The sequence below is a fragment of the Vicugna pacos genome, chromosome 16, assembly GCF_048564905.1.
Source record: "Vicugna pacos chromosome 16, VicPac4, whole genome shotgun sequence".
NCBI classification, from domain to species: domain Eukaryota; kingdom Metazoa; phylum Chordata; class Mammalia; order Artiodactyla; family Camelidae; genus Vicugna; species Vicugna pacos.
Window position 1 is genome coordinate 46898183 of NC_133002.1, and position 13981 is coordinate 46912163.

The window sequence follows — 13981 nt, forward strand, 5'->3', positions numbered from 1 at the left end:
CGAGAGTCGAACTATCATTCAAGACAAGAATTGTTCCCCCAGAGGGGTGCACCGTTCCTGGAAGTACTGCAATACCAGGTCGATGCGTGGAGTGGACGGAGCAAGCTCCTATTCCAACTCCCTGCTCCAAAAATCCATTTAATATATTGTCCTCGGATAGAGGACGTATCAGATATTAAACTGATAAGAACAGATACTACACTTGATCTTAGCCAAAAGGCCGAGAAGCGATACTGGTCGACCCGCCCTCCCCGCTACCGTCCTCCCTGCACCCATGTTCAACTCACGGTGAGCATTCTAACCCGCACTGTCTCATTCCTTTTGCGTCGTCCACACCGCTGTCACTAGACTCTTGAGCAGACTTTTTTTGTTGTTCTCTACATTTTTAACGAGAAATCCTATATCCCTTATTGTTCCGTCGTTCCCGCGCCCAACAGCCACTGTCTAATCTGCATGCCCCGCCTTCTGCCTTCCGAGGAGTTGCGGCTGCAGCCGCCTGACTCCACCCTCCGGACCGCCTCCGGGCGCCGGGAGCCAGGACCCCATCCGGAGCCCGCCTCCCCGCCCTGGAAGCACTTGCAGCCGAAGACCGGAGAGGAGGGGCAGCCGCCCCGGACTGCGAAGGAAGCGCTGACACGGTAGCAGCTCTCACCGTTGGAACCCCAGAAATGAAGAACTTGATTTTGCCCACCGTTCTTTCGCCCGCACGTATTGCACATTCAACAACCGTTCAAAGAGCGTGCCTCCTACACGCTCAGCCAGTGCCCGACACGTCACGATTAGGACGGCTCTTCAGCCACCACCACACCCCCTCGCCTCTCCTTGCCCAGGACCTCTCTGCTCTGCTTGCGTCCGTGTTCTTCTGCCCGTTACTGCCCGACGGTTCGAGTCCCCGGGTGGTTTTGTCCTGAGAAGGGATGTCCTGGGGGGAGGATATAGTTCAAGCGGTAGAGCGCATGCTTAGCATACACAAGGTCCTGGGTTCAATCCCCAGCACCTCCTCTAAAACTAAAACAAATGAGTAAACTTAATTACCTCCTCCGCCCCGCTCCGCCCCCCCCCCCAAATGAGGAGGAGGAGGAGGAGGAGGAGGAGGAGGAGGAGGAGGAGGAGGAGGAGGAGGAGGAGGAGGAGGAGGAGGAGGAGGAGGAGGAGGAGGAGAATGTACTGAGAAAGGATGTCCTGGAATATAGTCCCTGGAATGGAACATCGCCCGTCGCAAATCAAAAACTTGGCATCTCCGTTTCCTCAGCGCCATTTACGCCCGCGGAGTTCGCTCGAATCGACGTGCCCCAAGGGCCTGCGATTCGCCCCGGGCCCCCCGGCACCGCGCTCTGCGGAGGCCCGCCGGGTGCCACTGCGCTCTCACGGTGGTGCGCGGCCGTCGCGGTCTCGGTCACCCTCAGTGCAAGAAGCCTGGAATTTCGAGAGATCAGGGGCGGTGACTGGAAGAGTAGGGCAGGTGTTCTCGGGCAGCGCCTCTTTCCGCAGCCTCGCCAGCAGCCCCGCGTGGCATCAAAGTTGGGAATGCTTTTTTTGTGTAAGGTTAAGGGCAGGGGGACGAGGGGCTGATCCCAGAAGTGAAAATGGTACCGCAGCGTAGGGTGGATTTGCAGTTTTCTGGTCCTCTGAGCGTCCTCTCCTGTGCTTCAGAGCCGCGTTTCTGTTCTCTCTGTGAACGAACCCTCTCATTCGGGCGGAGACGGCGGCCCTTTTCTTACAGGATTTTTGGTTGGCCTTGGTCCTAAGGGCCTGTATCTGCCATCTCCACATGAAGGGGGCTGGCCCTTCGTCTGTAACGTAGGCGGTGACTATGTTCTCCTGTTGGGTATCTGTCTTTTGGCTTTGCTTAAGGTTCCATTCAAAGTTCTCTTTATAAAAATCGTCAGGGTGATCGATTTAAAACTGTCTTTCGGATTCTGAGTCGACTTTAGAAAGGACTTATAAGGTAATTTCCTAAATCTTCCTCAAGGTCTTCTTTTCTCTTCTTCTCAACATCCATCTGAACCTTTGAGTCGTGTGGTGCTTACTCTGGAGCACAGAGTACATGCGTGAATGTTTCCCTCACAAATTCGAGACGCCACCTTTACTCCTCACCAGCGTCACGTGCACATTTCTGGGTCATAATCCTGAAGTTTTCTTTGAAAAGAAGCAGAACACACTGACCTAACCACCTTTGATTCTGAGGCCAGGGACTCAACCACGCATGCAGACGATGGTTGGTGCACCTATCAGACGGAGCCCAGCACTGAGAGGTCACAGTGATCAGACTGCTGCCCCCTAGGCGACCTCGGTCAAGTGGGGGGGTCACCTATAGGGGTGAGCCTTCTCCTGAGAACGGATGCGGGTTCCGGAAGTGACGGGCACTACACAGTGGACAGACTCTCTGCCCGACCAGGAGACCGGGTGAAAAAGCTCCTGCCTTTACCCTGGGGAAATGTGTTTGCCCGGGAGGACACAGCTGCCAGCGTCCCAGCTGGGGTCCGGGGTCCGATCGCAGCAGACTCTCGGCCTCCTGACTTCACTACCTGTTCCAGCTTAACCAACGGTCATCGATCACCTGTGACTCAAGCCGCCAGGGCCTGTGCTTAGTCCCGGGAGTAGAGATGGAACAGACACGCTCCTGTCCCCGGGGAGCATCCAGCCAGGGCCAAGTCACCAGGACACCAGGTCTGATGAGGATGAACACACGGGCGCGCCTCCCACAGGCGGTGACTCCCTTGAGGCGCCAGGCCTCTCCCACTTGGCTCGGGGTCCCCGCCGAGAGCGGGCGGTACATACCCAATACATGAGAAGGTGGGAAGGAACACGAAGGCGGCTAAACCAGGAGGGCCTTCCTGACCTTCGGGAGGGCTTATAGGGCAAGTCAGGACTTGGGGGAGAGGGGAAGCATGTTGATACAAGCGGGGAACCTGGGCCTTGGAGCCTGAGGCAAAAGCATGGACAAAAATACAGAGGGGTAAACAAGGGGGGGATCTGGGGGAATGGAGGGGACTGGTCTGCACACCGCTGACCTGCCCAGCCACTGGAGGGCCTCAAAACTGCTCCAGGGAACACCTGCTTCTGGTGGGCTCCTTCCCACTATAATCGTCCCCCAACCCTCAAGTCCATCCCCTCACGGGCTCATCCATATCTCAGACTCGGCCAGCTTGTTCAGCTTCTCTCGGAGAACCCGCAACCCCACCCCCCAACCCCCCACCCCACCCCTACCTCAGCTCTGGCCGGAGCCCTCCTTAGATCAGACCGAGGCAGTTCGGCCCAGGAAACCTTTGTGTGCAGAAGCCGAGACTCTGTTGGTGGGCCGACAGACTCTGACCCGATGGGCGTTTGTGGACTGTCCACCGTGGAAGGCAGGCTCACAGAAGGTCCCGAGACCCTCTGTTCGGCGCCCGTCGAAGGCGGCTTTCCACCCACATCTCCTAGAGGGGAAAGCAGCTTGCAGGGTGTGGTGGAGAGTCTGACCCTGTTTTGAGGCTGGGCTGTTGACAGCTTTTAAGCCTCGGCACTCCTCCTTCCTCACGCCTTGCTATGTCTGAGCCAGCTGACGGGAAAAGCCTCACCCTGGCCCCTCTGCTCACCGCCAACCTGGCCTCCTTCCCTCCCTCTCAGACCATTTTCAAACTTGCTGGGGGAGCCACCCTGCCGTCCCTGGAAAGCCTCATTACGTGAGTTAAAAAGCTTTTCACACCCCCTTGGTGCAGGTGGGTCTGTGTGTGTTGGGGGGAGGGGTGTCATCAGTCCCGACTCGCAAAACAAACCTGGGGTGGGTGCGGAGGGCCACACAACGTGGAAGCTATGGGACTTGCCCTCAACATATTCCAGCATGGGTCCGTGGGCCTCCCCACTAGACTGGGTGGCCGCCTGTCTGTGACACAACTGGGAATTCAGTAGTTCCTTGTCCATCCACTCTTCACTGAGTGCCTACTGTGTGCTAAACGCGAAGCCAGCCTGGGACTGTCCTACACCGATACATGACTGGATTGGCAGGAGCACAGCAAACACTTTCACTGTCACGGAAAAGTCAGTATGGCAGAACAAGGGGGCCTGCGGCCGGCGTTTTCACTGGACGCTCTAAGCAGTGCTGCTGGGCGCCACAGGTGCAGCAGAAACATTTGGAGAGTTGAGAAGTACGCCGAGCCTCCGGCCGCACCCGAGAGATCCTGGGGCCGTTGCTGCCCAGTGGTGCTGGGACACCTGGACGATTTCAACCAGCCTCGCCCCCGGCCCGTCCCCAACCACCCCCCATCCCCCCCACCCCCGCCGCCAAGGTACACAGATAGATAGATAGGTAGGTAGAAAAAATTTTCCTTCCCTATCAGAGAAGACCCTTGCAGGTATGATCTCAGTTACCTGTAATTCCTTCTGGAAGGCAGGGGTCCTGGCAGAGCCGGTTTGAGGGCTACCTGAAGGAATCCGGTTTCAATCACCTAAAATTGGAGGCGGTGCTCAACTTATCGACATGGGCATCCGACGTGGGTATTTCTACCAGAAACTGATCTTCATTAAGTTTTCCGCCGGCAGGGTCAACCTCAGGGGCAGAGGTCGAGTCAGTAAAGCAGGCATGTCAAGAAAACACTTAACAAATGGGCTGTCACTTCACACTGGCCAGAATGGCCATCATTAAAAAGTCTACAAATAAATGCCTGAGAGGGTGTGGAGAAGAAGGAACCCTCCTACACTGTCGGTGGGCATGTAAATCGATGTAGCTCCTATGGAGAACAGTAAGGAGGTTCCTTTAAAAGCTAAAAATAGACTTACCATATGATCCAGCAATTCCACTCCTCTGCCTATCCGGGGAAAACTCTAATTCGAAAAGATACATGCACCCCAATATTCATAGCAGCACTGTTTGCAATAGCCAAGACACGGAAGCAGCCTAAATGTCCATCAACAGATGAATGGATAAAGAAGATGTGGTATATGTGTGTGTGTGTGTGTGTGTGTGTGTGTGTGTGTGTGTATGCATGTATGTATGTATGTATGTATGTATGTATATACACGGAATATCACTCAGCTTTAAAACAGTGAGATAATGTCATTTGCAGCAACATAGATGGACCTAGAGATTATCATATTAAGTGAAGTAAGTCAGACAAAGACAAATATCATATGATATCACTTACATTGTGGAATCTAAAAAAAAAAAAGTACTTACAAGACAAACAGACTCACAGACACAGAAAACAAGCTTCTGGTTATGAAAGGGGAAGGCTGGGAGTGGGGTAGGGAGGGTAAACTAGGAATTGGGGTTTAACAGATACACACTCCTGTACATAAAATAACAACAAGGGCCTCCTGTATAGCATCTATATAACACAGCGAACTATAGTCAGTATCTTGTAAAATAACCTATAATGGAAAAGAAATCAATGTATGTAATGTATATAATACAGAATCACTTTGCTGTACACCTGAAACTAACACAACATTGTAAGTCAACTATACACTTCAATCCCCCCCCCCCCCCAAAAAGCAGCAGCAAATACGGCAGCTTTGGCAGATCACGGAGTTTCAGGAGGTTCGGGAGGAGGAGGTTGGGAGGCTGAGAGATTAAACGAGGAGGGAGCAAAAAGAGACTGGTCCTGAAGGCTTCGCACATTAGCGTCAGCAGACATGTGACTGTGAACAGGTAGAACGCCCGTGGGGAAAAAGCTCGTCTTTTCTGCTCACCTCCAGCACTTCAAGCCCTGAGCTCTGCTCCTGCCGTGGCACTGCCGCAAACCTCCCGCCTCGCACGCGGGGTTCTGAAACTCTGCCTGTGCCTGGCTCAGAGCAGTGCTTTCTCCCGACACTGAACACGAAAAGACGCCCGACACTCTAAAGCTATCAAGCTACGTGAATACCGCCACTTCTACTGGGAGACTCGGAAGGTGGTTAAGAAACGGCTGCTCCTGAGCCAACCTTAAGACAACAGCCCACGCTGTGAAGTACTTTCAGCAACCCGCTTGTAGGCTGCGAGCGGCTTGCCGTTACGACGAAACTAAAAGCAAGAACCTCGAAAAACTACCGGCAGAGTTTCTACTAGCAAGTCTGCTTTTGGCATTACTATTTTATGTCCCCGAGACGGGGTGCACCGTTCCCGGAAGTACTGCAATACCAGGTCGATGCGTGGAGTGGACGGAGCAAGCTCCTATTCCAACTCCTTGCTCCAAAAATCCATTTAATATATTGTCCTCGGATAGAGGACGTATCAGATATTAAACTGATAAGAACAGATACTACACTTGATCTTAGCCAAAAGGCCGAGAAGCGATGCCTAGCGACCGTCCCTCGCCGCCACCGTCCTCCCTGCATCTCCATGCAACTCACGGTGAGCACCCTAACCCTCGGTCGACATTCCTGGCTCACTGTCCTGTGTAACTCCAGACCTGTGACGCTCCAGTTGTCTCCCGCATTCCTGGTCAATTTTCACATCCCTTTTTTGCTCCTGGGACCCCCAACCTTCCCCAGAGGAAGACTCGCTATTTGCATGCCCCGCCCTCCCCCGCCCCAGGGGCGTGTCCACACCGCCGTCTGGCCCCGCTCACGCTGCACCCCACCAACTCCGGGCGGAAGGCAGGGGGTTGCCGTTGGGCGGCGGGAGCCGGTTGGTGGAAGGAGTTGCGGGCCGAGAGCCGCCCGCGGGCTCCCGAAGTGAGTCGCGAAGCGAGTCGCGGAGACGTAGCTGTGCATCCGGGAGAGCAGTGTCCGCCGTGGACCGCCTGGCAAGGCCCGGCCCTTGGGCAGGAACCGTCGTGACTGTGCACCTGTCTCCGCTCCGCCCTCCTCCCCAAGCTCCTTAACTGAGACTCCGGGATCGCCACGAGGGTGGACAGTCTTTCCTCGGTTCTCCGCAAAGCCTGTAGTGTGAGCTGTAGGGACTGGGACACTAGCACAGTCGGCCCTTGCCCTAATGTCTCATCAGTTCTGTCCAGTCTGTGGGAAACGAGGGAAAGGAACCCTGAAGGCTCGACAGTCACGTGCCAGGCACTGCGCTGCATTCTTTGTTTGATAGGTTTGAACCCACTTGGATCCTGGAGACCCTAGAGCGGATTGACGCTGTTACCATCCTCATTTCACAGACGTGATCGCCAAGCCCAGAGAGGTGGAGACACTTGTCCAGAGTCACACAGCTAGTAGGCTGTTGACCTGCAGGACTGATCACCCTGCCTCAAGACAAAGCCCTGGTCTGGAGCAGAGGCCCCGCTAACTGATGGGATTCCACAGGACGGAAACCGTGAGAACAGGAAGTCGACCCCGGAGGGGAGGAGGGCTGCTGGTGGCACACACACGGGTTTGCTGGCGCCAGGTCTGTAGCACGGCGGCTCCCGTAAGGGCAGGTGGCATCTGGGGTCAGGTTCCTGCCTCACCCTGCCTTGGCTCTTGGCTCCCGGACTCTCTGCCCGCCTGGCTTTTTTCTCTTTTACGTGTTCTCCCGGAACCCTACCCACCCTCCCGACAGATTAGCTCCGAGGCCCTCTGTGGACATGCCCAGCAGGAGTCAGCCCTCCACTAGCAAACACTGGGGAGAAACAGCGTTTTGGCCAGATTGTTCTCTGAACCTTCATCTCCTCGCGGGAACCCCGGCCCTAAGAAAACCTAACGGGGCCTGTTCAGAGCAACTTCCCTCCCCACCCTCACCGGAGGCGCCCCCCGGTGCCCCAACCTGGTCTGGAGTTTCTAAGTAGCTGCGGCAGACCCGACATGTTTGTATAGGTGCTTTGCTTTGGCTGTAACCCTGCCTCCCCCACTCTCCGACCCTACCCTGCCCCCACCTCAGCTACTGGGAAGATTCCCACTCGGGCTGCGTTTTCCACCACTTAGATCAGTGCCCGGCACGGATATACTTGTGAAATGCAGGAGTCGATGGAGAAGGATTAAAGAAGATGACATGGGGAGGTGGTTCTGGCTTATACATGACTTGGTGTGACCTTTGTGCTATCTTGAACAGCCTGTCTTGAGGCCTAGCAAAAGTACATCGTTGCTTTCCTCTAACCACGGAAGAAAAGGGTGCATTGTCCAGAACTAAAGAATGTTGGTTTTGAAGAGAGAGACAGAGACCTCCCTTCCCGAGATGTCAATGCTAGGGCTTCTACGACGATGAGGCTCCCGTCCCAGGCGCCAAGGCCAGACTGGCTCCCTGTGCCCATGCTGATCTGTCTTTTTTGGAAACCTCAGAGGAATGTATCCCTGTCATGGTTTATGCTCTTTGCTGGGACAAGACAGAAAACTCTGCGGAACACCACCGTGCTTCCCTGGAGCAGCTCATCAGAGCTTGAGGGGCTGCCTCCCCCTCCCAGACTGTAGCTCTCAGTTTGGCTCTAACAAAACTCTCCTCTATTCTTCTTATAGATTAGCTTATTGATTGTTTCCATCCGCAATATCAACCAGCTCGCCCAGCCCCAGGGTGTGGGTGGGTATGATGACCGCCCTTCAGGCGTCCCCAGTACAAGACCTCTCTGCTTGGTTCCATGTTCCTCAGTGGTCACTTTATGGTTTCCCACCTATTTGGGAATCGCTGCCAAACTCACAGGTTATGAATTATACCTCAGTGCCATTTAAATATGCATTTCTTTCTTTTATAGGTAGGTGGTACATCTTTTTGTATGTGAAAAACCATAATTTATTATCTTTCCCGTGGACTGTGTGATCTTTGTCCGCGTTTTACTGAGTGGTTTGGTTTCTTCTGATCACATTCTCAGATTTCATTATAGAATACTGAGATAAACCCTGCCTGTGATACATCTGCAAATATTTTCCCCCAGTTTCATTCACCTTTTTTGACCTGTGCAGATATCAGTGCTTTGCAAACAGTTGACTTTTGGAGTCTGGGTCATAGCATGGAGTTGGGTCATCCTGGAAGTCGCTGAGACCCAGTGAAGAGTGCAGGAGGTTGATGGGGGGGGGGTGCTTAATGCTTTGAAAAAGTTGAGGAAGGGAGGAAGCAAGGATGGGCTTGGCCAGTTAGAGGGAGGTTCTGAACAAAGATGGCGGCTAGAGGAGCCCCGAATCCCCCCATGCCTCAACCCTAGAGAGGGCCAGGCCTAGTGCCTCTCTGAGTTCAGGACTGAGGGCCCATTCTGGACTCCATTGCTGCCACAGTGGCCCTCTGTTCATGTGCCCATCGTGCCAGACCCGGGGGGACCAGCTATACGTGCTGGTGGAGTCATCGTGTACATTGCTTGTCCACTGCCTCTCCTCCTCCTGCTCAGGCTCCGTCCCGGCATGTCAAGTCCATCACAGGATGGCTGCTGCCGCCGCCCCCTTCTCCAACTGTCCCCTGGACATTCCTTTTGGGATCCCCTCTGACCTCTCATCCCCTAGATGCTGAAGGCCACTCGAGCGCCCTTCCTGAATGCCTGTCCTTCCTTGGCCTCAGGCACTCTAAGGTCTTGTGGGTTTTGTTTTGTTTTGTTTTTTCCTCCCAACCCCCATGCTGGATCCTTAGGGACAGATAGGTTTCGGATTTCAGAATTTTTCAGATTTTAGAAATACGGGCTGTTTCTATGAAACACTCTAGTTACAATCAAGCACGTTAATATCTCTGCATCAAATGACGTGAATGTTCTCAACAAGCAGGATACAAAGAAACTAATGCCTTGCAACAACTGAGGGTGTATTTTGCTGAATCGTGAGTGTGGTCAATTCCTGAACTGACCGGAAGGGATTTCAGGAATTTCGGATTAGGAAAGTCATGTGCACTCATAATGAATTGTTGCTCTGTTTTCTCCAGGGGAGACTATCAACTTTCTCAGAGCAGGGCCTGTCTTTTTTTATACCCGTGCACCTGTCACTGGGTCTTAGCACACGGTAGCCACTCCATACATTATTTCTTGAATGAATAAACCCTAATTCATACCATTCCCTGGAATCTGATCTCGTGTGTATCTAGGGGTGGGGTGGGGGCGGATGCCTTGGGAGGAGAGGTGTACGCCTCCACTCTCTTTTCGAGTCGAAAACTTCTACAAGCACCCTCTTTTCCTTTCCACCCTCTACCCCGAGCAAATCCCTAGACTGAGAAGTTCAAATAGGATGATCACCCACTGTGTATGAATCATGTTTTAAATTTTTCTATACGTTGAATGCTTGACATCTTGCGGGCCTGCTGGCCTGGAAGAGACTGCCCCTCTCAGGACTAGCTAATTCCTAGAGATGCAACCGACTTGCCTTGGGAGCCTGCTGTCATGGGCAAACCAACCTTCCAGCACGCATATCTGCAACTGCCCCCTCTATGTACGCTCACACTCCAGCTAGTCAGTCCCCTGAGCTCTGCTGTCTGACAGCTAGAGAGCAGCCCCATATATAGCCCAAGGCCCACGGAATCCCATGGAACCCTATTCCAATTGTCCAACCCTAACCTTGCTCAAACTTTCTTACCCTGCCTTTGTCCCCTCCCCCCTCCCCCCTCCCCCGGCCATGCTTTCTCTTCTCCTGCCTCCCATCCAAGCAGGCTGAGGCCCTACGTGGCTCTCTGCATGGTGTGGACGGCACGTGCATCTTCCCTTACGAACTGTAAGTAACAATAAAACTTCAGTGGCCCTGACCTCTCTCCTTGTTAGTCACCAGTAGAAGTGAAATCCGAGGGCAATCAAAACACACGTAAGTGAAACAAGCCGGGCGATTATTGTGGCTCTCCCCGGGAGCTGCCAGCTAGGATCTTTCCTCCATCTGTTGAATCAGAAAACTTTTAAGAGGGGAGTAACATTACAAAAAGTGTGAAGCCAGAGGACTAGAGACTACAGACGTGAGACTCGAGCTGGTGTTCTCGCCCGCTCCCTCTGGGAGCCCGCAGCGGAAACCAAGAACCTCAGAAAGCTGTTACTCGCAGAGCAAGAAAGATAGGGTAGGCCCTACAGCCCCCGAGAACCGTTGAGCGAGAACGAAAAAACGGTCCGGGACCCACCGAGCTACGAAAAGTAACAGCCTCGGCGCGTCTGCACACTATCGCAGTGGAAACACCGCTCTAGCCACCAGTTCGAAGACAACATTCGGAAGACGCCTGCGGCCGTCAAGCCATCGCCGAGAGAGCTGCTAAGCACGTTCCGGTCTGCCTTTGGTTGACTCAGTTGTTTCCCCCGGAGGGGTGCACCGTTCCTGGAAGTACTGCAATACCAGGTCGATGCGTGGAGTGGACGGAGCAAGCTCCTATTCCAACTCCCTGCTCCAAAAATCCATTTAATATATTGTCCTCGGATAGAGGACGTATCAGATATTAAACTGATAAGAACAGATACTACACTTGATCTTAGCCAAAAGGCCGAGAAGCGATACTGGTCGACCCGCCCTCCCCGCTACCGTCCTCCCTGCACCCATGTTCAACTCACGGTGAGCATTCTAACCCGCACTGTCTCATTCCTTTTGCGTCGTCCACACCGCTGTCACTAGACTCTTGAGCAGACTTTTTTTGTTGTTCTCTACATTTTTAACGAGAAATCCTATATCCCTTATTGTTCCGTCGTTCCCGCGCCCAACAGCCACTGTCTAATCTGCATGCCCCGCCTTCTGCCTTCCGAGGAGTTGCGGCTGCAGCCGCCTGACTCCACCCTCCGGACCGCCTCCGGGCGCCGGGAGCCAGGACCCCATCCGGAGCCCGCCTCCCCGCCCTGGAAGCACTTGCAGCCGAAGACCGGAGAGGAGGGGCAGCCGCCCCGGACTGCGAAGGAAGCGCTGACACGGTAGCAGCTCTCACCGTTGGAACCCCAGAAATGAAGAACTTGATTTTGCCCACCGTTCTTTCGCCCGCACGTATTGCACATTCAACAACCGTTCAAAGAGCGTGCCTCCTACACGCTCAGCCAGTGCCCGACACGTCACGATTAGGACGGCTCTTCAGCCACCACCACACCCCCTCGCCTCTCCTTGCCCAGGACCTCTCTGCTCTGCTTGCGTCCGTGTTCTTCTGCCCGTTACTGCCCGACGGTTCGAGTCCCCGGGTGGTTTTGTCCTGAGAAGGGATGTCCTGGGGGGAGGATATAGTTCAAGCGGTAGAGCGCATGCTTAGCATACACAAGGTCCTGGGTTCAATCCCCAGCACCTCCTCTAAAACTAAAACAAATGAGTAAACTTAATTACCTCCTCCGCCCCGCTCCGCCCCCCCCCCCAAATGAGGAGGAGGAGGAGGAGGAGGAGGAGGAGGAGGAGGAGGAGGAGGAGGAGGAGGAGGAGGAGGAGGAGGAGGAGGAGGAGGAGGAGGAGGAGGAGAATGTACTGAGAAAGGATGTCCTGGAATATAGTCCCTGGAATGGAACATCGCCCGTCGCAAATCAAAAACTTGGCATCTCCGTTTCCTCAGCGCCATTTACGCCCGCGGAGTTCGCTCGAATCGACGTGCCCCAAGGGCCTGCGATTCGCCCCGGGCCCCCCGGCACCGCGCTCTGCGGAGGCCCGCCGGGTGCCACTGCGCTCTCACGGTGGTGCGCGGCCGTCGCGGTCTCGGTCACCCTCAGTGCAAGAAGCCTGGAATTTCGAGAGATCAGGGGCGGTGACTGGAAGAGTAGGGCAGGTGTTCTCGGGCAGCGCCTCTTTCCGCAGCCTCGCCAGCAGCCCCGCGTGGCATCAAAGTTGGGAATGCTTTTTTTGTGTAAGGTTAAGGGCAGGGGGACGAGGGGCTGATCCCAGAAGTGAAAATGGTACCGCAGCGTAGGGTGGATTTGCAGTTTTCTGGTCCTCTGAGCGTCCTCTCCTGTGCTTCAGAGCCGCGTTTCTGTTCTCTCTGTGAACGAACCCTCTCATTCGGGCGGAGACGGCGGCCCTTTTCTTACAGGATTTTTGGTTGGCCTTGGTCCTAAGGGCCTGTATCTGCCATCTCCACATGAAGGGGGCTGGCCCTTCGTCTGTAACGTAGGCGGTGACTATGTTCTCCTGTTGGGTATCTGTCTTTTGGCTTTGCTTAAGGTTCCATTCAAAGTTCTCTTTATAAAAATCGTCAGGGTGATCGATTTAAAACTGTCTTTCGGATTCTGAGTCGACTTTAGAAAGGACTTATAAGGTAATTTCCTAAATCTTCCTCAAGGTCTTCTTTTCTCTTCTTCTCAACATCCATCTGAACCTTTGAGTCGTGTGGTGCTTACTCTGGAGCACAGAGTACATGCGTGAATGTTTCCCTCACAAATTCGAGACGCCACCTTTACTCCTCACCAGCGTCACGTGCACATTTCTGGGTCATAATCCTGAAGTTTTCTTTGAAAAGAAGCAGAACACACTGACCTAACCACCTTTGATTCTGAGGCCAGGGACTCAACCACGCATGCAGACGATGGTTGGTGCACCTATCAGACGGAGCCCAGCACTGAGAGGTCACAGTGATCAGACTGCTGCCCCCTAGGCGACCTCGGTCAAGTGGGGGGGTCACCTATAGGGGTGAGCCTTCTCCTGAGAACGGATGCGGGTTCCGGAAGTGACGGGCACTACACAGTGGACAGACTCTCTGCCCGACCAGGAGACCGGGTGAAAAAGCTCCTGCCTTTACCCTGGGGAAATGTGTTTGCCCGGGAGGACACAGCTGCCAGCGTCCCAGCTGGGGTCCGGGGTCCGATCGCAGCAGACTCTCGGCCTCCTGACTTCACTACCTGTTCCAGCTTAACCAACGGTCATCGATCACCTGTGACTCAAGCCGCCAGGGCCTGTGCTTAGTCCCGGGAGTAGAGATGGAACAGACACGCTCCTGTCCCCGGGGAGCATCCAGCCAGGGCCAAGTCACCAGGACACCAGGTCTGATGAGGATGAACACACGGGCGCGCCTCCCACAGGCGGTGACTCCCTTGAGGCGCCAGGCCTCTCCCACTTGGCTCGGGGTCCCCGCCGAGAGCGGGCGGTACATACCCAATACATGAGAAGGTGGGAAGGAACACGAAGGCGGCTAAACCAGGAGGGCCTTCCTGACCTTCGGGAGGGCTTATAGGGCAAGTCAGGACTTGGGGGAGAGGGGAAGCATGTTGATACAAGCGGGGAACCTGGGCCTTGGAGCCTGAGGCAAAAGCATGGACAAAAATACAGAGGGGTA

At 54.4% G+C, this 13981-nt stretch overlaps 3 non-coding genes across 3 annotated transcripts; all 3 read right to left on the reverse strand.

The window, feature by feature from the left end:
* Positions 1–41: 41 nt before the first annotated feature.
* On the reverse strand, positions 42–232 carry LOC116283745 (U2 spliceosomal RNA). Its single transcript, XR_004193455.1, has one exon. It is a non-coding gene; the product is annotated as a U2 spliceosomal RNA (small nuclear RNA).
* A 5831-nt stretch (positions 233–6063) lies between these two features.
* On the reverse strand, positions 6064–6254 carry LOC140686494 (U2 spliceosomal RNA). The gene has a single exon (XR_012060350.1). It is a non-coding gene; the product is annotated as a U2 spliceosomal RNA (small nuclear RNA).
* A 4803-nt stretch (positions 6255–11057) lies between these two features.
* On the reverse strand, positions 11058–11248 carry LOC140686492 (U2 spliceosomal RNA). The gene has a single exon (XR_012060348.1). It is a non-coding gene; the product is annotated as a U2 spliceosomal RNA (small nuclear RNA).
* Positions 11249–13981: the final 2733 nt, after the last annotated feature.